Below are 23,947 nucleotides of genomic sequence, written 5' to 3'. Positions count from 1 at the left end.
AAAAATTTTAGAGCTTGCTGGGCATGGTGGCACACACCTTTAATCCCAGCAATTGGGAGGCAAAGGGAGGCAAATAGATCTCTATGAGCTCAATGCCAACCTGGTCTGAAAAGAGAGTTCCATGTTAGCCAGCGTTATTACAAGGAGAAGTCCTGTCTTGAAAAACAAACACCCCCCCCCCCAATTTTTGTTTAGAGCTTAAATAAAAACCCATTGCTGGGTGTTAAGCAAACATATGTATAGCGTTAGTAAACCCTGGGGCTCACCCTATTTCCATCTAAGAAAAGAGAGTCCAAAAAAATAATGGAGGCAAGAGCCGAACTGCATCCACACCCAAACAAGCCATGGTCCCTTAGCAGTAACGCCTCCCACACGGGAGTCCTGGAGAGCCAGTGGTGATGAAGGTCCCTTTGGACTTTGAAAGCGCAAGTGTCCTTGGCCCATGGCAGGCCAGAAACTGAATGTCTGCTGTGCTGGGGGGCTGTGGGGGGAGCCTTTTCCCTGTTTTCCCCAAACCACCCGCAGGAGAGAAGCTGCTACCTTCTCACCCTCGTGGGATTGGCCTGTGAAACAAGCCTACATCCTGAGCACAGAGCCTCCCAACAAGTGGAGCAGGAAGAGAGGGATGCTGCTCACTCAGTCTCCTTATTTACCCCCAGACACAGGCACCCCAACCCTGGCATCCTGTCTGGGGCGCCTGTCAGTCTCTGCTCTCTCCCAGAATTACTGTGAATCTTGCAGGGCTGCGGTTGCCTTGGTAACTTGATGGGAGGCTCTTGAGGTTTTGTGGAACCAGAGAGAGATGGAGGGGGGAGAGAAGGGGGGAGGAAGAGGGGAGGAACCAGGCTCTGCTGGGGCTGCTGGTCAGCCAGCCAGTCCTTCCCTGGGTTTGGCCTTGATGCCTTTCTGTTGCATCTGCAGTAGTTTTGTTGAGGGGGGGTGTAGTGGGGGGGGCTCTTTGAGGTAGCCGCTGTGTCCTTGGAGTTGACTCCCATTGTCACCCAGTGCTGAGAGACTCCTGCTCACTCCTCTGGCCTGGCCCTGAAGTCTTAATTGGTTTTATGAAGTTCAATGCCTGTATTTTATAAGATAGATAATTGTGGTGAGGGGAGGTCAGGCCCTCTCCTCTGCTAGACTTGGCAGGGCCTCCAGAATTGCTGACTTTCCAGTCAGCACCAAACAGACTGATGGGACCAGGGTAGGCGGGAGTGGTGGTGGTAGTGGGGGCGGGTGGTGGGGGCAGCCATGGTGGGGGGCAGCCAGGCATGGGAGGAAGGCCCGTCTCTACCTTCTAGTCCCCCTGATAGCATCAGGGGGGAGAAGATGTGCTGCCTTCCTCTTCCATTCCCATTCTGCACTCCCTTGAACCACCACCCTGTGACCAAGCTCCCTATGGGAGCTAGGGAGAGCCGGCAGCAGGGGCAGGAGGGGTGGCTATGGGGCTTGTCTTTTCAGGGCCTAGGGCAGCTTTCTTAGGCCTCCCCGGAGGGATCCTGTAAGAGGCAGCCCTCGTCCTACCCCCCTCTTCCCAGGACGGAACTGGCTAGCTGCCTGCTGAAGTGCTGCTGTTCCACTGACTGCCTCAAGCTGGCAGAGGCAAGGTCTGAGGAAGGTGGAGATAGGCGGGGAAGGGAAAGACTGAGGCATTTTGCTGGCTCAGGAATGGCTTCCCACCAACACCCGTGGACAGGAAGAGAAGGGGGAGGGGTGGGGCAGACGATTCCATGCCCATCTTCATCCTCTTCTTCATGCCATCAGCTGCTATCCAGCGCTGGTCCCAACTGTGTGCTCTGTTCTCTCTAGTCCTCTGGGAAGGAATTTTGACAATTGCTCTGGCTGTAGTTATTGTCATCCAGTCTGTGTCTCCCCGGCTCCCCCCCCCTTTTCCCCAGTCTCCTCCTTCAAAAAAGGACAAAAGTGTCTGGTCCATATCCAAATACAGGCACAAATCTATAATTTCATAGTTGCTGAGTACAGCTGGCTATGGGACATATGACCCTAGAGAGCCTTTTCCTCTTCAGCGGATCACCAAACTCTGTTGTGTCCTGGCTTTCTGACCACGGCTTACTCTTTAGAGAAAGTCCAATCTTTGGGAAAAGAAAAGAGGCGTGAGAGCTCCCTGGGTCAGAAACCTGGGATCCCCCAGGGTACCAACCAATCCTTTTTCTTTCCGTCTGCCTTCTGGTTCTCCTTTTAATTAGCTAGTGTCTATAAAGAGGCAGGTGGTGTAAAAGCCCTATACAAATGTTGAACACAATTTCATTTCCAAGACTAGCAAAGAATGTATTTGCAGAGTCCAGTGAAAGGTCACCTGGCCTGCCTGGGACAGAGGAGGACAGCCCTCTGCAAGGTCCAGAGGAAAGGCATTTCTGGGAGGCGAGGTAGGGGAAAGACACAATGCGGGTCACACCCACACCATGATGCGGGGCTCCTTGGGCCTTGAGCCGAACTTCAGGCCAGCTCCCACCTATATTAGTTACTTTTATAATTGCTATGTGACAAAAGCAACTTGAGACAAAAGGGATTTATAACTTGAGGAGGCATGGTCCATGGAGAGAGGGGGGAGGCATGACAGCTGCCCCATGAGTAAGCTGGTCACATGGCATCCGCAGCCAGGAAGCAGAGGAAGGTGAACGTTTAGTCTACTTTCTCCTTTTGTTCAGTCCAAGACTCCAGCACATGGAGATAGTGAGGCCCACGGTCAGCATGGGTTAAATTAGCTTCTTCGGGAATGCGCTCATAGACACGCCTGGAGGTGTGTCTCCTAGGTGATTGCAAGTCCCGGGACACTGACAACAGATTAGCCTTCACATACTGACCCTTCACACACCTGCCTCCCAGAATTCAGGAAGATGAGGCTTCTCTGTCTGTTTCCTCAGAGGTTCTTCACCAGGGGGTATGCGGACACAACTTCTAATTCTAAACACTTACTGGCTGTCAGCCTGTGCCAAGGGCGAGAGCTCTCCAGCCTGGGAACTGGAGGCTCTTTCTGCAGTGAGGAGTAGATGTTTGTCCTCTGCGCAGAGGACCTTGAAAGCCTGGGGAGAAGGTTATCGCTAATCATCTCTGGCCAGCGACAAGGGTTCCTGTTTTATGCCCTCCTGAAACTTTCAGTCTGGATGTTGCCTATGCCTCTGAACTCTCCTGTCCTTTCTCCACGATGACTGGCTTAAATCCATTAGGAGAGGGCACGGAGGTCCAGCTGGGGATGCAGCTCTTGGCTAGAATAATTGCCCAGCACCCACATAAAAAGCCGGCCACAGTGGCACATGTCTGTAACCCCAGAACCAGGGAGGCAGAGATCCCTGAGGTTAGCTGGCCAGCTGGTCTAGTCAAAACAGGTAGCTCCAGCTCCAGGTCCAGTGTGAAACCTTGTCTCAAAAACAGATGGCAGATAGATGGATGGATGGATAGATAGATAATAAGACATAGTAGAGTATGCCTTTAGTCCAGGCACATAATGAGTTCAAGAATAGCCAGGGCTACATAAGGAGATCTCTCTTTCTTTCTTTCTTTCTTTCTTTCTTTCTTTCTTCCCTTCCTTCCTTCCTTCCTTCTTTTCCTTCCTTCCCTCCCTCCTTCCTTCCTTCCTTCCTTTCCTCCCTCCCTCCCTCCCTTCTTCCTCCTCCTCCTTCTTCCTCTTCTTCTTTTTTGATTTTCAAGACAGGGTTTCTCTGTGTAGCCCTGGCTGTCCTGGACAAGATTTGTAAACCAGGCTGGCCTCAAACTTAGAAAGAGCTGCCTGCCTCTGCTTCCCTGAGTGCTGGGATTAAAAGTGTGTGGCACCACACCCAGCTGTGAGATCTTTCCTTAAACAAAACTAAAACAGCAGAGAAGAGAGAAGCAATAGAGAAAGACTCTTAACATCCCCTTATTCTCCCTCTGTCCCCCACAGGGGCATGCATGAACGAACCTACACACCTACACACAAGGGCATTTGCATGTACACCAACACACCAGAAAAAACAATTCATGAAGAATGAGCCCTGGTTTGTTTGTTTGGTTGTTTGTTTTTATCACCTGCACTAAGGAAGGAGGGAAGGTAGAAGGGAAAAGAAAAAACAGCATTGAGACCAATTAGCCTTGACAAGCTCCATGTCTAAGGGGCAGCTTTCCAGCTTCTGGTGCCCTAAGGCCTGCAGTCACCTGTGTGCCTCTGCCTCCTGAGGATTCTATTAGCCAACACTCAGGAATGCCCTCCCCTTGTCTCTGGGTAGGAGCCAGCTTTGGTTTAGCTCCAAGGTAAAGGAGACTGGGAAGAGTAGAATAGGAGTTTTAACCTTTACACCTCCTAAAGCTGAGAACGCTAGCATGTGTGTGTGTGTGTGTGTGTGTGTGTGTGTGTGTGTGTGTGTGTGTGGTGTGTGGTGTGTGTGTGTGTGTGTGTGTGTGTGGTGTGTGCGGTGTGTGTGCATGTGTGTGTGTGGTGTGTGTGTGGTGTGTGTGGTGTGTGTGTGTGGTGTGTGTGTGTGTGTGTGTGTGTGTGTGTGTGTGTGTGTGTGTGTGTTCAAAGAGCAAGAGAGAGTACAGAGCAGGGAATTTAAGTTCAGGAAGAAGCAGGGAGATGGAGAATGCGTTTCCGCATCCCCTGGACCTTCTTTAGCTCTTACCCTCTAAACGCTGAGCAGAGCTGGAAAGAGCTCTGGGGACCCCAAGCCTCTCCGTCCTCCACTCTGTCCCTCCTTTCTGGCTCCTCTCCAGGATCCGGGTGTCTCATTCTGCCATCAGTTCAGGATCATTCTGGAAAAAAAAAAAATTATCTGTCCTTTGAAAAAGCTAAGTCCAGACCCCCACCCCCATCACCACTTGAGAAGCGTATAGCCCGTCGCAGGCACCCAGACAGCTCAGTGGTACTTGTTTCCGGGGTGCCTAATAGATGAAATCCACCGGCACACAGACATACACCTTTACCCTGGATCACAGGGGCGTGTTCATGTCACGCCCAAAGAGCTGTGCCATGACAGGCACACACAGGGGCCTAAGAACACAGCTTCAGCCACCTCAGCTTCCAGCACAGGAAGGGCCAGACTGCCCAGGCTCTGCGTGGGGTGGGGTGGAGCAGGAGTGGAAGACGGAGGCCAAGGTTAGAGATCTCCGAGTTCCATTAGCCAGAGGGATCGTGTCCTGAATCAAAAAGCTCGGGGACAAGGGCACTGCTGCTGAGTTGGTTTCTGACAAATGTGTCCTCACTTCCCACTCCCTCTCCCCACCCCCACCCCCACCAGGGAGCTTCTTGCTGTCAGCAAAGCCATTTAGGGATTAGAGCAACTCCCTCCACTCAAGCTGCTCCTTCTAAAGGTGCTTTCAGTTCACGGGCCTTTTCTTCGGGATATTATAATGCATGAAGGAAGATGCTCCTCGGTTCCCAACTCGAGTGCCTGGTCCGCATGAAATAGCAATTGGGGCTGGCTACGGCTTTCCGGCAACTCAGCGTGCTAGACACTAGCCAGTGACTGTCATTCTCCAAGAGGGCAGCTCTAGGCGTAGCCAAGAAAGGCCATAGGTGAAGTTTCCCCAAAGGACAGGAAAGAGTTCTGAGCTATGGCGGCCCCTGCAGTTCCCCTGGGAGGGTACACACTTGATGTCCTACGGGAGGGTGAGTCTGTAAGGGGGGATATCAGAGGGGTGCTGGGAAGTGGTTCAGCTTCTGAGACCCTTGGCAGGTACCTACATGCATTTTTTGTTTGTTTTGTTTTGTTTTTCGAGACAGGGTTTCTCTGTGTAGCCTTGGCTGTCCTGGACTCGCTTTGTAGACCAGGCTGGCTCCTGCATGCATTTAGTTGAATGACAGTATTTATTAAAACACCCATCTGAGCCTGGCACGGTGGCACAAGCCTGTAATCCCAGCACTCAGGGAGGCAGAGGCAGGTGGATCTTGTGAGTTCGAGGCCAGCCTAGTCTACAAAGTGAGTCCAGCCAGCCAAGGCTACAGAGAAACCCTATCTCAAAACAAACAAACAAAACCAAACAAAAACACCCAGTCTGTGTGAGGCTAAGCCCAAAGAAGACAGTATGGAATAAGATAACACGCTTCCTGTCTGTGCAGTCACAGAGATGCCAGTCTAGGCGTGAAAACCTGAAGAAAACAGAAGAAGAAACCAGATAATAAATCAAAATTATAACAAGAACTAGAAAGAGAACAGATGGGTAGCTAGGCAAGTATAAGGCTGTGCACTGAGACCTCAAAGCACAGGAGCAGGGTAAGCTTGCAGGCCCTGTGGCAGGGTGAGTGGAGAAACAGCAGAGGGGCTGGTAAAGTGGTAGAAGGGAGACTGGTAAGCCTAAGCTGAGCAGGAAATCTTAACCTAGGACAGAAGGAAGGTAACAAGGCTTAATGGAGAGGAAAAGGCATGGCCTGACTTGTACTCCGTAGACGGCCTTTTGAGTTTTTTTTTGTTTTGTTTTGTTTTTAATTTTTTCTTTTTCTTTCTTTCTTTTTTTTCTTTTTTTCTTTTCTTTTCTTTTTCTTTTTTCTTTCTTTTTTTTTTTTTTTTTTTTTTTGGTCAGGTATTGCAAGCCTTTACTCCTAGCATTCAGGAGACAGAGGCAGGTGGATTTCTATGAGTTCAAAGCCAGCCAAGTCTCCATAGAATCCTTGTCTTGAAGTGGGGAAGACAGCTCAGTGGGTAGAGTGTTACCTAGTGACAAAGCTCTAGATTCCATTCCCAGCTCCAAATATATTGAGCAGTGACGAATGCCTTAATTCCTATCAGTCAGGAAGTACAGAGTTTGAGGCCAGCCTGGGCTACATAAGACTGCATTTTTTTTTCTTTTTAAAAGATTTATTCCACCACACAACAAGGATATATGCTCAACCATGTTCATACCAGCCTTATTCGTAATGGCCAGAACCTGGAAGCAATGTAGATGTCCCTCAGTTGAAGAATGGATAAAGAAACTATAGTACATTTACACTATGGAATACTACTCAGCTATTAAAAACAAGGAAATCCTGAAATTTGCAGGCAAATGGATGGAACTAGGAATGATCATCCTGAGTGAGTTAACCCAGACCCAAAAAGATACACATAGTATATCCTCATTTATAATTGGACACTAGCCCAACAGAGATGTCCCCTGAAAGTCTTCACTTAGCCAGAGATTGGGATAGATCCTGGGACTTCCTATTGGGACTCCAGGTGACAGAGGTAAGGAAGAATGGGGAAATAGAAGGATCCAGAGGGTCCTAGAATCCTACAAGAAGACCATTAAGGCTGGCGGATCTGGACCCAGGTGAGTCAGTTCAAATTACTGCACCAACCAAGGACAATGCATTCAGTAAACCTAGAACCCCTATCCAGATCTAGCCAATGGACACCACATTCTCCACAGTTGTGTGGAGAGCAGGGACTGACTCAGACATGAACTCTGGTGCCCCCTATTTGACCACTTCCCCTTGATGGGAGGCCTGGTGACACTCAGAGGAAGAGTAAGCAGGCTACCAAGAAGAGACTTGATATGCTGTGATCTTATAGTGGGGGACAAGGTCCCCTTCTGTCACAGACCTAGGGGAGGGGAATAGGATGAAAGAGGGAGGGAAGGGGAATGGGAAGATACAAATGAGGGGATAACAAATTACTTGAATAAATTACTTGAATAAAACTTTTTAAAAAGATTTATATATTTATTATGTATACAATGTTCGTGCCTGAATGTACACTTGCACACCAAAAGAGGCACCGCATCTCATCATAGATAGCTGGGAGCCATCATGTGGTTGCTGGGATTTGAACTCATGACCTTTGAAAGAACAAGCAGTGCTCTTAACCTCTGAGCCATCTCTCCGGCCCCAGAGACTATATTTAAAAGCAAACAAGAGGGTTGAAGAGATGGTTTAGTGATTAAGAGCACTGCCTGCTCCTCCATGGGACATGGGTTCGATTCCCAGACCCACATGGCAGCTTACAACCATCTGTATCTCTAGCTCTAGGGGATCTGAGGCTTCTTCTGATCTTGGAAGGCACCAGAAACACACACACACACACACACACACACACACACACACACACACACACACACACACGCACGCACACACACATACACATGCATACACACACACACCACTCATACATATAAAATAAAATAAACCTAATTAAAGCACTGTGTGCTCTTCCAAAGGCCCTGAGTTCAAATCCCAGCAACCATATGATGGCTCACACCCATCTATACTGAGCTCTAGTGCCCTCTTCTGGTGTGCAGGTGAAACACTGTATACATAACAATTAAATCTTAGCCAGGCATGGTGACACACACCTTTAATCTCAGCACTTGGGAGGCAGAGGCAGGAGGATCACTGTGAGTTCGAGGCCAGCCTGGTCTACAAAGTGAGTCCAGGACAGCCAAGGCTACACAGAGAAACCCTGCCTCAAAAAACCAAATAGATAAATAAATAAATCTTTAAAAAAAAAAAAAACACCCCCCAAAAGAATCTGTCTTAACTTGTCCTTTTGTCACCTCCAGGGTCCACTGTGTACTTTTCCATTCCGGAACAGGGGAGGTTCATGGTTGGTTCTTCCTCATTTCCAAATAAGCATGGAGAGGGCGCTGCCTTTTGGAGATTTTCCAGGAAGCTGTCACTCTTCTGGCAGAGCTGGGAAGAGGTTGCCATTTATGGGAGGGGTCATTTTTAATGCCTTTCTGCTCTACTGATCTGGTGTATGGCCACAGTGCCACATGTTGGGTAGACTGCAGTTGACAGAGCCAGGTAGACCCTGAGGCACCTAGCCTGACTGCCCAAAGTATGGGCCCAGACCCTCTGGAGCCAAGTCCAGCTTCCCCATGCCTGTCCCACTCTGATGGGGAGCAAGAACAAGTCAGGATTGGGATTAGGAGAAGGGCTATTCAGAGCCGGAACTAGCCTCCCTGGGACACAAGAACAGGCGCTCAGCACCTTGAGCCTGAGCATCTGCAGGTAGCACTCAGAACTGGAAACTGATTTACAGTCTGCACGCTGGTGGGAGGGGCTGGGGAAGGCTGGGGTCTGTGTACAGTGCAGCCCTGTGGGTCGGCGGTGATTACACATCACACTGAAGTGTCCTTGCAGCACTCTGAAGGGCAGTGCGAATGAGCTTCTAAATCACACGTTCCTGAGTCTCGCCATAGCTCACTCCTGTGATGCGGCCCCAGAGCCCAGGGCTGACACTTCTGGGCGCACACATGCGCGCACACTTGCGCTCACACAGCCTACTGGGAACTAGCTTCACAGGCTAGAGATGGAGAGCGCCAGGGAGGAAGTGGGGATGTTATTAACTCTGGCAGCTTCCAGGAGCTGCAGATCCCACAAACCTCAGTTTATCCCCGCCTCCTGCCCCCAGCCTCAGCATTTCCCACTCACTATTTCCCTTCTTCCACTGGATTCCGAATGATTTGCTGGAGACATCTCTGTCCTCCAAATTTTGCCCTTGCAGCATCTTTTTGCTCTACAGCCACTGTCTTTGTTCATTATGGGCACATCCTCCCTTTTTATTTACATTACAGAGCTGCAGATCCTGATGATCAAAGCCGGGACTTCCTGTCTCCCAGGCAAGGGGCCTACCACGCAGACACTCTTCTTCCCAATTTTATGATTTGTTTATTTGGTTGGTTTTGATTTCTCGGAGACAGGGTTTCTCTGTGTAGCCTTGGCTGTCCTAGACTCGATTTGTAGACCAGGCTGGCCTTGAACAATTTAAATAATAATGGATTAGCTTGATGTGGTGGCCCACGCCTTTAATCCCAGCACTTGGGAGGCAGAGGCAGGCGGATCTCTGTGAGTTCAAGACCAGCCTGGTCTACAAAGTGAGTCTAGGACAGCCAAGGCTACACAGAGAAACCCTGTCTTGAAAAACCAAAAAAAAAAAAAAAAAAAAAAAAAGTTGCAATCATAATCTCTAAACCCACCTTTGAGGGGCTTTTTGTTTGTTTGTTTGTTGTTGTTGTTTTATGGTTTCAGTTGTACAGTTTTAGCTCTCCTGGAGGCCCTGCGTAGATCAAGGTAGTCTCAAACTAGCAAAGACCTACCTGCTTCTGTTGGGATTAAAGGCCTGCTGCCACCGTACCCCGACATCTGATCCTAATTTTAATTTAAATTGCCTGAAAATTCCAAGGACTGAATGTAGCCCAGGCTGGCCTCAAATACACTGTGTATCTGAGGATGACTTTGAACTTCTGATCCTCTTGTCCCCAGATGCTGATGTGCAGACATGGGCCATCTCCTTTGGCATCAAGTTGGCTCCTGAGGGTTTAGGAGGCAAAAGAAATCCCACTGTGTCTTATAAATCTCCCCAATATCTTCCCAGGTTGGTGATTGCTGCCTTACTTCCTGCCCTCAACTAGCAGGCCATGAAGTACAACATTTTTCCTCAAAGGGCCCTTTCCATGGCAAGACCTGGGTCCTTAGAGGCAGCTTCCACAGTCTCCCTGTCCCTCCCTCCTGGTCCCAAGGCTCAGGGATGTGGCAGGACACAGAGGCCAGCCAGGTCTGGATCTGAATTCTGGCCCATGACTGCACAAGCTGTTTGAGGAGCACATAGACTGACGGTCTGGACGGTCAGGTTTCAGATGCTGCACCGTTGCCCTCTGGTTTGGTTGGGACGAATGAGTGGCCCTGTGTTTGGTTTTCCCATTCCTAAGGTGAGGTAACACCTCAGATTGCTCACGGAGTGACTGTAGACATTGGGATAATACAACAGTCTTGTATTTGAGCTGTCATCACTGTAATTTGATCTCCCGGGGCCTCTGTTTCCTTGTCTGGAACAAATCTCCATACTTGGTTTCCTAACATTGTCCTTGGGTTGTTGTGAATATTAAGTGACACATAACTGTTGGAAACTTTCAAAGACGCTGCTTTGTTTTTACTTTCACAGGGTCGTGCTACACCCGGGCCATTATGCCTTCCTGTCAGGTACTACAGCCTTAGCCCCAAAACTTTGCAGTGGGATCTACACTCCGCCTTATTACTTCTTTTGAAATATTTCAATTACATTGATGGGCTGATTGAGGCTGTGTGCAGGTGTTTGTGCGTGGGTGCACTTGGGAGTCAGCTCTCTCCTTCCACTATGTGGCTCCTAGGGATTGACCTCGGGTCACCAGGCTCAGTAAGCAGACTGAGCTGTTTGCCTGGCTCCTCCTATTAGTCATCTACGTTTGTTTCCCTGGGAGTCTCAGAGTTTGGGCAAAGGGCTCATTTCCTTGGCTAATGTGAGAGCTTCTTCCTCCTACACCAGCCTCGAGGTAGATACGTTTGAGGCCTTGGGGTTCTCGCTATTCCAGAGCAAAGGCGAGGTGGGCAAGCATACCTCTGATAGAGAGATGCATCTGTGTGTGATGGTGCGCACCCACCATGCTGTCAATAGAAGAGGATTACTGTGTGTGTGAAAGGCTTACACAACAAGACCTTAAAACAATAAAACAACGGAAGAGAGGATCATAGGAAACCTGGTTGTAGGGCTGAAAGCGTATACAATTTAAGAAACACCTTAAAAAAAAAAGAGCACAAAGGGCTGGTGAGATAGCTTGGCTATTAAGAGCACTTGGGTTGGGCGGCACAGGCCTTTAATCCCAGCACCTCCACAGGGGGAAATCTCTGTGAGTTCTAAGCCAGCCTGGACTACAAAGCAAAGCCAGGACAGCCAGGGCTACACAGAGAAACCCTGTCTTGAAAACCCAAAAGGAAAAAAAAAAATCATTTGCTGCTTTTTTTTTTTAGAGTGTAAGTGTGGGAACAGTAAAACCACCAAACTAAGCCACTGTTTGGGGGGAAGGAAGGGTTCCTGGAAACATGAAGCTGGCATGGCTATCTCTGGGGAAGGAGAGGGCAGGCAGAGACAGCAACAAAGACAGGGAGAGTCTTGGGCAGTTTCTTTTCTCTTTCTTCCTTCCTTCCATCCATTCTTCCTCCTTCCTGTGTGTGTGTGTGTGTGTGTGTGTGTGTGTGTGTGTGTGTGTGCATGTGTGTGTGTGTGTGTATGTGTGTGTGTGTGTGTGTGTGTGTGTGTGTGTGGTTTTGAGACAGGGTTTCTCTGTGTAGCCCTGGCTGTCCTGGACTCGCTTTGTAGACCAGGCTGTACTCAAACTCACAACGATCCTCCTGCCTCTGCCTCCTGAGTGTTTGCCATCACCTCCCAGCTGCTGCTACGTCCTCCTCCTCCTCTTCTGATTTATTTATGTATTTTATGTATATGGGCAGGGGTTTTTGTTTGTTTTGTTTTTCAAATTAGAGTTTCTCTGTGTTGCCCTGACTGTTCTGGAACTTACTTTGTAGACCAGGCTGGCCTTAAACTCAGAGATCCACCTGCCTCTACTCCTGAGAGCTAGGATTAAAGGTATATGCTACAATGCCCATCTTGTACATGTGTGTTTTGTGTGCATGTACATCTGCACTTCAGAAGAGGGCATTGGATCTCATGAGAGTACAGTTATAAATGGTTGTGAGCCACCATGTGGGTGCTGGAATTTGAACCCAGGACCTCTGGAAGAGTAGCCAGTGCTCTTAACTGCTAAGCCATCTCTCCAGCCCAAGTCCTGTTAGTTTTAAAGAAACACACAGAGAAGAGAGGGAGCCTGTAAACTGGACCAGCCTGGAAGTTAGAGGGGAGGTTTGGGGGCCAGAAGAGGTGTGTGTGGGAGGTGCTTTGCTATGTGCTGCAGGTATGTAGTAAGGGGGGACTGGAAGCCCCATTTCCCCAATGTAGGAGAGATAAGGGGCAGACAGAAGCCCACTTACAGGTTCCTAAGGAGTGATAAGTGTTTCTAACCTGCAGTCCTTCTTCTGACCCTCCCTAGAGTCTAGCTAGAACAGAGCCCAGACTATCGTTTTTGGGGTTTGGCTCCCAGTACCCACACAATGGTTTATAGTCACCTATAAATCCTGTTCTAGAGATGCAGCCCTTTCTTATGGCCATTGCACATGGTGTACAGATATGTGTGCAGCCAGATACCCATGCAAATAAAATCATTTCAATAATAACAGTAACAACATTATTATTATCTATTATTATTATTATCATCATCATCATCATCATCATCATCATCATCATCATCATCATCATCACCCCACAAAAGCAAGTGCAGGTTTTGAAAAGGAGTCCTGAGATGCCTAACTTTTACCAGCTTCCTGGAACACCATGTTTGATGGTTTATCAGATAGTTTCTTATATCCAAAACCCACTTCCACTAGCCACAGTAGGCCAGGGTTTACAGAGGAAGCTGCATCCCAGGCTGAGTCTCCAGAAGTCACCCTGTTACCAGGCTTGGTTCCCCCAATGGCTTCATCGCATGCAAATTGTTCACTTTTAAGACTCATCAGCTATTTATTTTTGTGCTTGGATAAATTTGCATGTGATTTGCATAACATTAATATTCACACACATGTTTGGGAATCCTTCTTTTGTTCCAACTTAAGCTGGATTCCTGGGACTTATTTAAGAAATGTGAGTTCAAGGCCAGCCTGGTCTACAGAGTGAGGTCCAGGACAGCCAGGGCTATACATAGAGAAACACCCCCCCCCCAAAAAAAAGGGGAAAAGAAAAAAATCAGACCTTTTCTTCTTCCCTAAATGTAGAGGAAAGGAAAGATACTCCAGAAGATGATTGGCATCTGTCTTAGAACAAGTTCCTAAACTCTCTGGCCCTGCTCAGATCACCGGTCTTATAGTTCTGCGTCTTTACCATGATACCCCAGTTTGCCTCTAATCATGAAATTGAAAGCACATACTCAAGGACTATATACCCACCCTGATGTTGGGCTCCCTTGGCTCAAAAGAGTGGCTCCTAGGTCAGGAGGTGCACATCACCAAGATGCCAGCAGACAGGAACACGTGGAGCCCTTCCCCGGATCGCCCCTCACCTCCAGCACAGTCCCCCTGGCATTGTTTGGAAGCTTCATTTATATGATCCCCGAGACTGCCAGAAGCAGATGGCAGGTGGGAGAACGTGTGACTTTGTGTGTGTCCGTGCGTGCTGGCATACGCATGAGCTGTGCACACGTATAGGAAGTGTGCACACATGTGAGGCTGTCAATGCCCACGCTCACATTAGTGTACCCACCAGAGGAGGTGGAGGTTGATGGTGTGGGCAGGAAGGCCTCCGACTAGGAAAACTCTATGGGTATTCTAAATGTCGCCGAAGGTGAACCTTCCTCCCCAGCCCTACCCTGCAATGGAGAGACACAGAGAAGTTAGAAAGGCAAGGAGAGGGCTTAGGGAAGTCAGGTGTCAGTGTCAGCTCCAACAATGACATCACTCCCCCAGATCCCTGCCCTGGGGCAGTGAGTCACAGAACCCAATCGATACTATACTCTCTTCCACTTGTCTTTGCCGCTCCCCCGCCCCTCCCCCTCCCCCTCCCTCAACTCCCCCTCCACCCCCCACCTCCCATCCCCCCCACCCCACCCCCACGCCAGGCCTCTGTCCATCTCCATGTGCTTCTGAGGTTCCTGGGACACCCCAGCCCCACAGGCCCCCATCCGGGAAGGCAGGGCCTCTGCAGCCACTGGGTGAAGCAGAAACACAGTAAGAGAGAGAAAACAAACGGCTTTCTTTTCTATGAAGGGAACATGGGAGGAGGAGATGAAAATATAGGAGGCCAAACTGGGGAGGAAGACAGGACAAAGAGGATGGAGAGAGAGCTTGAGGAAAGAACGAAGACGCGAGGCTGGCGTGGAAATACGACTCGATAGGTAAGCGCTTGCTCAGCAAGCATGTGGACCTGAATGCGGATTCCCAGGACCCATGTGAAAGCCAGCTGTGGAAGCGTGCCTCTGCAATCCCAGGGCTCTCTGATGGCGGCGGGACGGGAGGCAGAGCCGGGAGAATCCTCAGAGGCTCCTGGGCCAGCCAGGCTGGCTTACTCAGCGGCAAACAACAAAGAGACCCTATCTCAACGTGGAAGACGGGGGTGGGAGGGGTGGGGGGGTGACAAAGTTTGTCCTCTGACCTTCACATTGTGCACCTGCACTCATATAGATAAACATGCACACACGCAGGCATGTACACGTACACTATTGTACATATACACAACAACAACAACAACAACAACAACAAAACTACAAGAAAACCGGCAAACCAGAATGGTGGCAAAAAGCAGGCTAGGCTGACAGTTGTGGACAGCTCTCCCTCCTCGGGGTCTTGATTTGCTCTTCTGTTTCCCTGGCCCTCCGACAGGAATGCTCAATGCCTGTGCTATCACCTAGGTAACCTAGTGTTTCAGTGGGTCCCACCCTCCTCAGAAATGAGGTCTAGAGTCGGGTGGGAAGTTAAAAAAGAGTGTGAGGCTCAATGGAGAGGTTAGTACCCACTGGGGGCCCTATTCTTTCTCTCTGGGGACCTAGACCTTGGCACTTGCCCAGTCATTGTGCCTTCTGGCCGGGCCCTTGTGCTTGGTGGCAGTCTGAGCGTCACTTCTTGCTGCTGACGGAAGTCAGAACAGGGTCCCCTTTATCTGGCAGTGAGAAGGACTCTGCTCTGCCTCTGAGACTCTTAACTTCCCCCAAATGCTGTCTGTTCCCAGCATAAAGTGGAAGGCATAAAGGGAATCAAAGCCTTTATTTCTATGTCTGAGTCGACAAAATGGCACCAGAATAAAAAGACGGGGCCGGGCTCTTATGAGACAGCGCTGACTTCTAGCAGAGAACTCACCTAGATTCCTACTTCCTGTGACTGAATGATTCTAGAAACAGTAAAGTCTGGCCTCTAGTCCTCGCTTCGTGCTTCTGCGTAATCACTGTCATCAACAACAGTGACTCTGACAATGACAGCCAGTGTTTACCAAATGCCTGATATACGCCAGAGGCTTCGATATCATTATGTGCGTTATTTGATTAAATTCTGCAACATCATTATGGTATGGCCATCACCACGGAAAGTGGAGGAGGAAACTGAAGACTCTAGAGGTCACCCAGGATCTCACAGCTTGCGATGCTGCTGAAATGTGAACCTTGGTCTCTTTCTCGCTTGGCTGGTTTTCTTTTCCTCTGCCTTACTATAATGCATCTTTTTGATAGCTGAGTTTCAACCCAAAGCCTTCCTCTCTAGGAAGCGTTCATTCACCTCTCCCTGTCTCGTCTCTCCCTCTGGCCTGGGCCGCCTCTGGAACGCCCCAGGTTTCGTGAGCTGTCCATCTGGACAACTCGGGTCAGATTTGAAGTTACACTGTAGCCCTCGGGGTTGAGGTGGTGAGGAGAGGGGCTGCCTGGACCTCCGCTCCCGCTCTCCAAGACAAGAAGGAGGTGAAAGCGGGCTGTCACTTCACATCAGGAGCAGCAAGAGTGTGTTGGGATTGTTTAGGGTCACATGGCGCCTTAAGCCTTGGTTCCCGTAGACAGACCCTGGCAAGACTTGTGAGACGCAAGAATATAGAAAGTGGGGCTTGAGGGATAGCTCAGCGGGTAAGAGTATTGGCTGCTTTTCCAGAGGACTTGAGTTCAGTTCCTGGCAACCACATGGCAGCTCACAACTGTCTGTAACTCCAGATCCGGGGGATCTCACACCCTTGTACAGATATACATACAGACAAAACCTCTAATGCACGTAAGATAAATGAATAGAGCTGGGGGGGCTGGAGAGATGGCTCAGAGGTTGAGAACACTGTCTGTTCTTCCAAAGGTCCTGAGTTCAATTCCCAGCAACCACACGGTGGTTCATAACCATCTATAATGCAATCTGGACCCTCTTCTGGTATGAATAATGTATAAATAATAAATAAATCTTTAAAATAAATAAATAAATAGAGCTGGGCAAGGTGGTGCATGCCTGTAATTCAGCACTCTGGGAGGCAGAGGCAGGTGGATCTCTGTGAGTTCAAGACCAGCCTGGTCTACAAAATGAATCTCGGACAGCCAAGGCTACACAGAGGAACCCTGTCTCGAAAACCCAAAATAAATAAATAACTTGTTTGTTTGTTGTTTGTGTTTTTAAAGAACATAGGAAGTTACAGGTCATCAGGGAGCTGGGTACAGTGACAAAAGTTGAGCAAAAGATCCTTCTCTACCAGATGCTGAGTCCTTAGTTCAGTGGTGATGTTTGTCCACTCGGCAGTCACAGCTTCTCATTTGTGTGGTAGATGCAGCCTTTGTGTCTGGATTTTGGAAGTCCCACAAGCACGGGGCATGGTGGTGCATGCATATCTGTCTGTATTCAGGAACTGAGGCAGGAGGATTGTGAATTCAAGGCCAGCCAGGGCTACAGTGAAAGCTTCTCTTAAAGACAGGCAGGCAGGCAGGCAGGCAGACAGACAAGAGAGAGAGAGAGAGGAAGAATAAGGAGGAGGAGGAAAGAAAGGATGAAAGGCATGTTGCTATGGTTTTGTTTTTGTTTTTGGGGACAGGGTTTCTCTGTGTCACCTTATCTGTCCTGGACTTGCTTTATAGACCAGGCTGGCCTCGAACTCACAGTGATCCACCTGCCTCTGACTCCCTGAGTGTTGGGATTACAGGAATGCGCCACCATGCCCAGCTTGCTTTGTTTTTTAAGTGTGTGAGTGTGTGTGTGTGTGTGTGTGTGTGTGTGTGTGTGTGTGTATGTGTGTGTCTCCGTGTGTCTGCATCTGTATGAGCACAGACTCTAGTGCTTACGTGGAGGTCAGAAGATGACAACCTTGTGTCTTGGTCCTTGCATTTTACCTTGTTTGAGGTGGGTTTCTGGCTTGCTGCTGTGTAGGCCAGGCTTGCTGGCCTGTGGGACTCTGGCGTTTCCCTGGTCTCTGCCCTCGTCTCTCAGTAGGGGTGCCGGGATTAGACATCCCCCACCCCTTCCTCCTCCGGCTCAGGTCCTCCCAAAGCCACCTCCCACCAAGCTGCCATCCCAGGCCCCCTCTCTGAGACCTCTCTGAGATGTTCTGGAGCTCTGCTGGGACCAGCTGTTCTCCTGAGAGCTGTGAGCAAATCGGGGAAGAGATGTGCATAGAGCAGAGAAGAGCAGGGCCAGGACAGCCGCTGCCGCGTGGGCGCGCACAGGGAGGGCAGTGGCCATCTGAGGACAGAGAGCCGCAAACCTGGAGATGAACCGAGCAATAAGCCTGCTCTCGCACGGAGTCCGCGGGTGGTGTGGAGAAAGCCTCCTTTTAAATGAGGGTCCCAGAGTGAGCAGGCGCTGCCGCCTGAGCTCATTTTACTGAGAGAGGGTCTCTGTTCAGTGCCGAGGAACAAGGAGATGAGGTGCTGCCAGGGTTGCCTTGTTTAAAGCAGGAGAACCTGAAGGGGACCACGCTTTGACCACCCGCACCCTCTTCCCTTTCCTGGGGACCTCAGTGCCTTCTAGCTCTCATCAGTGAAACGCACTGAGCCCCACGGGGAGGTGTGGCGAAGAGTGGGGGCGGGGTGAGCATCGGCTTTGCTGCGGTGCAGAGGTATCGGGAGGATCAGCACAGCACGGAGAAGAGTGTTGTTAAGTCTGTGATTAGGCCAGGGCAGTGAAAGCTGCGGCAATAATGGGAGGAGTAATGCCTACAACACGGGAAGGAGGGACGCTAATGTCTGCCACGTCCTCTTCTCTCGGCCACCTGCCCTGAGAGAAAGCACTCCGCATTTCCAAATTGACTTCAATAAGACATGTGTGGTGGCAACGCTGTCCCTCAGTCAGCCGTCACTTGCCCAAGGCAGAGAGGTTTTAATTTTCAAGGTGTAATGAGAAAAAGAAACTCAGAATTAAATAATTTTCAAGTGAAGCTGTCAAAATAGTCCCCCAGACTCTGAATCAAGGGGAGGAATAGAAATTGAACACCTCCCTCCCCCCCTCTCCCTGCCCCAGCACCAAGTGAGCTTGAGGAAGCAGGGCCCTGCAGCTGCTGAAGGACCCTGAAGTCACAGCTCTGGGGTCAGATGGCTCATGGGATCCGGTTCCCACCTCAGGATGCTCACAGAATGATGAGCACAGAGTTTTATCCAGTGTACTTAAAGGAGAGACTTAGCTCCACCAGCATCGCTTGCCTGGCCTCCAACCCTCCTGAGTGAGGTCAGGAAGGTTGAATTGGGGTCAGAGGTGGGTGGGGAGGGGCTGGGAGGACGCTGGGACCCCTGCCCTCCTCTCTGGTCTCCTGAGGCATAGAGAAACTACTGCCATTTTTGCTTAAGCCTTTCTGTTCCCATGGGAACCTCCTCATCTGCACTTGCCCTTCAGGGTGATGGGAGTGGCCAGGGACCTTTAGAAAGGGGTGAGAACTGAGACCCTGACTGACCATGTTCTTCTCTGCTCGCTCCTGGCATCGCATCCCAGGACCCCGGGGAGAGAGCCGTTGAGCTAGCCCAGCCTCTACTGTCTGCTACTGTCTTTTTTCTTTCTCTGCCTACCTATGTTGACCAGCGCCTCTGTGCTGGAATCTGTGTGGGTTAGGGCCTACAGAAATAACCAAGTCCAGACCCTATTGCCAGGGATAAGAGAAAGACAGCTGGTTAGATGGATCCCATATGGCACAGACCATGCTAGGCGGTCAAGTACGGCAGGTGGCTCAAAACTCCGAGTCAGGATGATCCGTCTGGGTGAAACACTGCCTCCACCCCCATTTCTTCCTTCCAAGGTGCCTAGCCTGGATGGGCATCAGTTTGCTCATCTGTAGTGAGGATGACAACACTTGCTTTGCAGGGTTTATACAGAAACTAGGTGAAATAATCTCGCCAGTTGCTTGGGACCACGCCTAACTGTGGGAAACGCTCGTTAGAGACCAATTAGGATTACCCGAGGTATCCTAAGGTTAATTTGTTAGCCTGGATCGAGTGCTTCCTCTGAGACAACCAGGGTAGCAACGATTCAACTGCAGCCGTTATCCTAAGGAATCCACAGTCTGTTAGAGGTGACAATGTGTAAACAGACCTCTGAAAAACGTGTGATCACCATCCCTAGCAGCTGTCAATTCTGAGCACTGACCACGTGCCGGATATATGAGGCTGTTTTTTTGTTTTGTTTCGTTCTGAAACAGGTTTTCACTATACAGCCCTGGCTGGCCTGGAACTCATTATGGAGACCAGACTGGCCTCCAAGTCACAGAGATCTGCCTACTTTTACCTCTCTAGCACTGGGGTTAAAGGTATGTGCCACTGCACCCGGCCACATTAGATTTTAGGGGTCTGCTGCCTAACTCCTCAGCAACATTTTTTGTTTTTATTTTTTGGTGTTTTGAGACAGAGTTTCTCTGTGTAGCCTTGGCTGTCCTGGACTCACACTGTAGACCAGGCTGGCCTCGAACTCACAGCAATCCACCTGCCTGTGCCTCCCACGTGCTGGGATTAAAGGCCTGCAGTACCATGCCCGGCCTCAGCAACCTTTTAGAGGATGTGTCACCCTCGTTTTTACAGAGGTTCCGTGATCATTGGTAGCTTTTGAAATCATGGTGTTTATAGAGTGAATAGTTGACGCTGTACAGAAGGAGAAACCAACTGGGCCTGAAAAGGAGCCACGTAGTCTCAGCCATGAGGTCATCTTTGCCTCAGGAGCAGAGCCTGGAGAGGAAGGATGCTGTGCAGCACTTCTAATGGGTCTGCAGGAGACCCCAAAACTTCTGGCAGCTCCTGCAGGGATTCCCCATGCCTAGAGATTCCCTGGGTACCCGTAGTTCCGGGCACCCACCCACTCGTCAGGCCTAAGTGTCTCTCAGCGCTATGTCACAGCCCACACGGAGGGTGCTCGTTTGAGAGAGATCATCCCCTGGATGAAGGGTAATTATTTTAGTAAGAATAGAGTTAGCAGCCTGTAATTCCAGAGGGTTTCAGCTGAATCACAGATCACCTCATGTCTGCTGCTTAGGTGAGGGGACCAGTCGCAAGAAGTCAGGAGTGGGGGCTGGGACCCCAGGGAGGCCGGAGGCACTGGTTAGCCTAGAGACAGTCTGACAACCTTGGGAAATTCCAACCAGATCTGGAGCAGGTAAAAATCTGAAATTTATTATAGCCAGGCGGTGGTGGCACACTCCTTTATCCTAACACTTGGGAGGCAGAGGCAGGCAGATCTCTGTAAGTTTGAGGCCAGCCTGGTCTACAAAGTGAGTCTAGGACAGCCAAGGCTACACAGAGAGACCCTGTCTTGAAGAGAGAGAGAGAGAGAGAGAGAGAGAGAGAGAGAGAGAGAGAGAGAGAGAGAGAGAAATTTATTATAGTGGGCGGTGGCGGCACACACTTTATCCCAACACTCAGTAGGCAGAGGCAGGCGGACCTGAGTTCGAGGCCAGCCTGGTCTACAGAGCAAGTTCCAGGACAGCCAGGACTACACAGAGAAACTCTGTCTCGAAAACAAAAAACCAAAACAAACAAATAAGTTGAATACATTTTAAGAAAAAGAAAGAGAGGGAGAAAGAAAGAAGAGACGCCTCTCTGCTGTGTGGAGTCATTTTCTTCTACTCGTTCTTCCTTTGACAACAGCCACCCAGAAGGCAGCCATCTTGATGCAGCCACAGGTCTGGTGAACAGAGCCAGGATGTGCGGCCTTAGGATACATCTGGCTGCTTCCAAGGCTGGGAAAATGTGGACTCACCATCATTAGCATTCAGCATCTCTACCCGGAACAAGGAGAGGCAAGCACACTGCAGTAACGACAGTAGCCATGGGGAGCTCCTAGGAGCAAGTAGCCAACACAGCTCAGGATCACCTGCCCTCTGTCCGAGCCTGCGGGGAGCCGCTGCCGGTGCAGTGTGTGGTTTGAGGAGGCTTTGGGGAAAACTTTATGACCACAAGGCGGGGCAGCTTCGGCTCGCTGCCGTGGCTATCCATATACCTGCCCGAGCAATGCGATTTTGGAGGAAAGCAAATGAATGATTGTCAGGTACCTGAGGCCTGCCGGCCGCTCTGTCCTTGAAAGCCGCCCCACCAGCCTCACAGGCCTAATTCACCTCCTCACATGAAGAAGCTGGCTCTGGAAGGGACCAGCCCCCACAGGAGCAGGAAGCACGTGCACATTCCAATAAAGCACTCAAAGAGGCAATTATTTCTGGGCTGCCTATCCCAGAGCAGGGCACAGGCAGCCAGATTTCCAGCACTGCTGTCGTTGCCTCTGGCTGTTGGCAAAATTAAATTTCTTGAGAAATCAGAAGGAGCCGGCGCCAAGGGGGTTGGGATTACTTACCAGCCTGGGGCCTTTGGTATGGGACTGGGTGAGGGAACGGGTGCTATGAAATGGCCTTATAGGATCCTACAAGGTAACACATGCCTGCTCATTGTACATGGTAAAGCAGATGTGAAGTATGTACCAAGCCTTCAGGGCAAAGCCACATTCCTGCTTACTGCTTTGCCCTGGGACAGTGCCCAGCACCCACCTGATGCTCAACATAGACCCCGATTGCTGAGTGACTGGGCACACTGTGGCCTTGGGCAGTCTCTGGACAAACACTGGGCATCTCCCGGGCCTTTCCTCCCCAGCAGGTCACGTAGATACCTGCAGTGTTGCTTCTCTGTCTCCTGAATAACGCTGTACGCTACCTGGTAAATCTCCCCAAATGTGAGACATGGCCTCCCTGAGGCATGACAGAGTGGGCGGCGTTCTAGTCGGCCACCCACAAAGAGGAGGCGCTGTCTCAGGCCTCACATTCTTTCTTGCACCCGATTTGGAAACACGCGCCCGCCCTCCTTTCCACCTTCCCATCTCCAGCCTGTGTCCTGCTCACATTTTTAGCTATCTCCTCTGCGCCGCTTCCAGTGCTGCCCACCAGCCACGCCAGTCAGCGCTCTGTGGGCTTCCACCTCTCCCTGCCCTGCGGCCCGACACCAGTGTCCGCGCAGGCCCGGACCCTTCTCCCTTGGCATCTTTGCGGGTTCTCGGTTGCCAGGGGAACTACTTGCAAACCATGGTGGCGCGTGGGTGGGGGGATGGATGATGGGGGTGGGGGGTAGGGGGGCAGGGAGTTAATACCTCAGAGGCAATTCTTGGCAATGAGGGTGGGCACCTCTGGGTAAATGTATCCCCCCCCCCTTTTTTTTTTGAGACAGAGTCTCTGTGTAGCCTTGGCTGTCCTGGACTCGCTTTGTAGACCAGGTTGGCCTCAAACTCAGTGATCCGCCTGCCTCTGCCTCCCGAGTGCTGGGATTAAAGGCGTGCACCACCATGCCCAGCTTTGCATTCCCTTTTTAGTCCCCATGGGCAGTCTATAAAGGTTTTCTGAACATTTCTGGGTGCTTGACCTGTGACATTCTCTTCTGTGTCATTCCTCTGCTCTTCATGCATGTGTGGGGGTGTCCCCGTGACCTCCACAGCCAGCAGAGTGACAATCCTTGGGAGGCAGTTTCAACGCAACTAAGTAGCTAGTGTTGATTCACACTTCTAGAGTCTGACCCCAAGTAGTTTATTTTAGGCATGTTTAAGCACAGCACGATTTGGTGAAAACTTTTCCGGGGGATAATGAACTCAGTCCCATGAGCACAATAAAGCATCCATAAATCTCCTTGAGAAATGAAATAAACTAAATAAAGATTGGACATGACTACATCAAAGCTCTTTGTAAAGTATACATGGCACCCTCCATAAAGATGGGTTCTACAGATTGACTGAGAAAAACAAGGCTCCGGCGGAGGAACTGGTGTGATGGTGTGGTCACAGGACACAGGGAGCAAAGGTCACCAGGCAGCAGCTCCCACATCAGCTCACAGCTTTCTGGGTGGATAACAGGTTTTGAATGCCCTTTTTTCTTTGAGAGAACAACATATGTGTTTAACCTTCCAGGTTTCCTTAGTGCTTTTGTTTCGCCCTTTTGAGACAGGGTTTCTATGTGAAGCCTTGGCTGTCCTGGACTTGCTTTGTAGACCAGGCTGGCCTCGAACTCACATCAATCCACCTGCCTCTGCCTCCCAACCCAAGTGCTGGGATTAAAGGCGTGTGCCACCACGCCCAGCTCCTTAGTGCTTATATGTGAGCAGCACAAAGACGTCGTGCCTCCTACACTTCACCCCTGCTCTCTGGATCCCAGCCTTTTTCTCAGGCCCAGGTACCTAAGTCCCTAGAGCCCCTAGCTTTCCTTTCAGAGAAAACCTTGCAGATTTCTTCATCTCGGAAGTTTTC

At 50.2% G+C, this 23,947-nt stretch overlaps 1 long non-coding RNA gene across 2 annotated transcripts; it reads right to left on the bottom strand.

The window, feature by feature from the left end:
• Positions 1 to 1,283: 1,283 nt before the first annotated feature.
• LOC311596526 lies at positions 1,284 to 22,691 on the bottom strand. 2 transcript variants are annotated; one of them, XR_014778869.1, is made up of 3 exons: positions 22,560 to 22,691; positions 4,611 to 4,740; positions 1,284 to 1,807 (listed from the first exon to the last, which is right to left on the bottom strand). It is a non-coding gene; the product is annotated as an uncharacterized lncRNA (long non-coding RNA). The 2 variants fall into 2 exon arrangements; XR_014778870.1 differs by lacking the exon at positions 22,560 to 22,691 and adding an exon at positions 15,042 to 15,106.
• Between the last annotated feature and the right edge of the window lie 1,256 nt (positions 22,692 to 23,947).

Source organism: Acomys minous (genome assembly GCF_964271855.1).
Source record: "Acomys minous genome assembly, chromosome: 4".
Taxonomy (NCBI): domain Eukaryota; kingdom Metazoa; phylum Chordata; class Mammalia; order Rodentia; family Muridae; genus Acomys; species Acomys minous.
The sequence above is the reverse complement of the archived record's forward strand: the minus strand, read 5'-3'. Positions and strand labels throughout refer to the sequence as shown.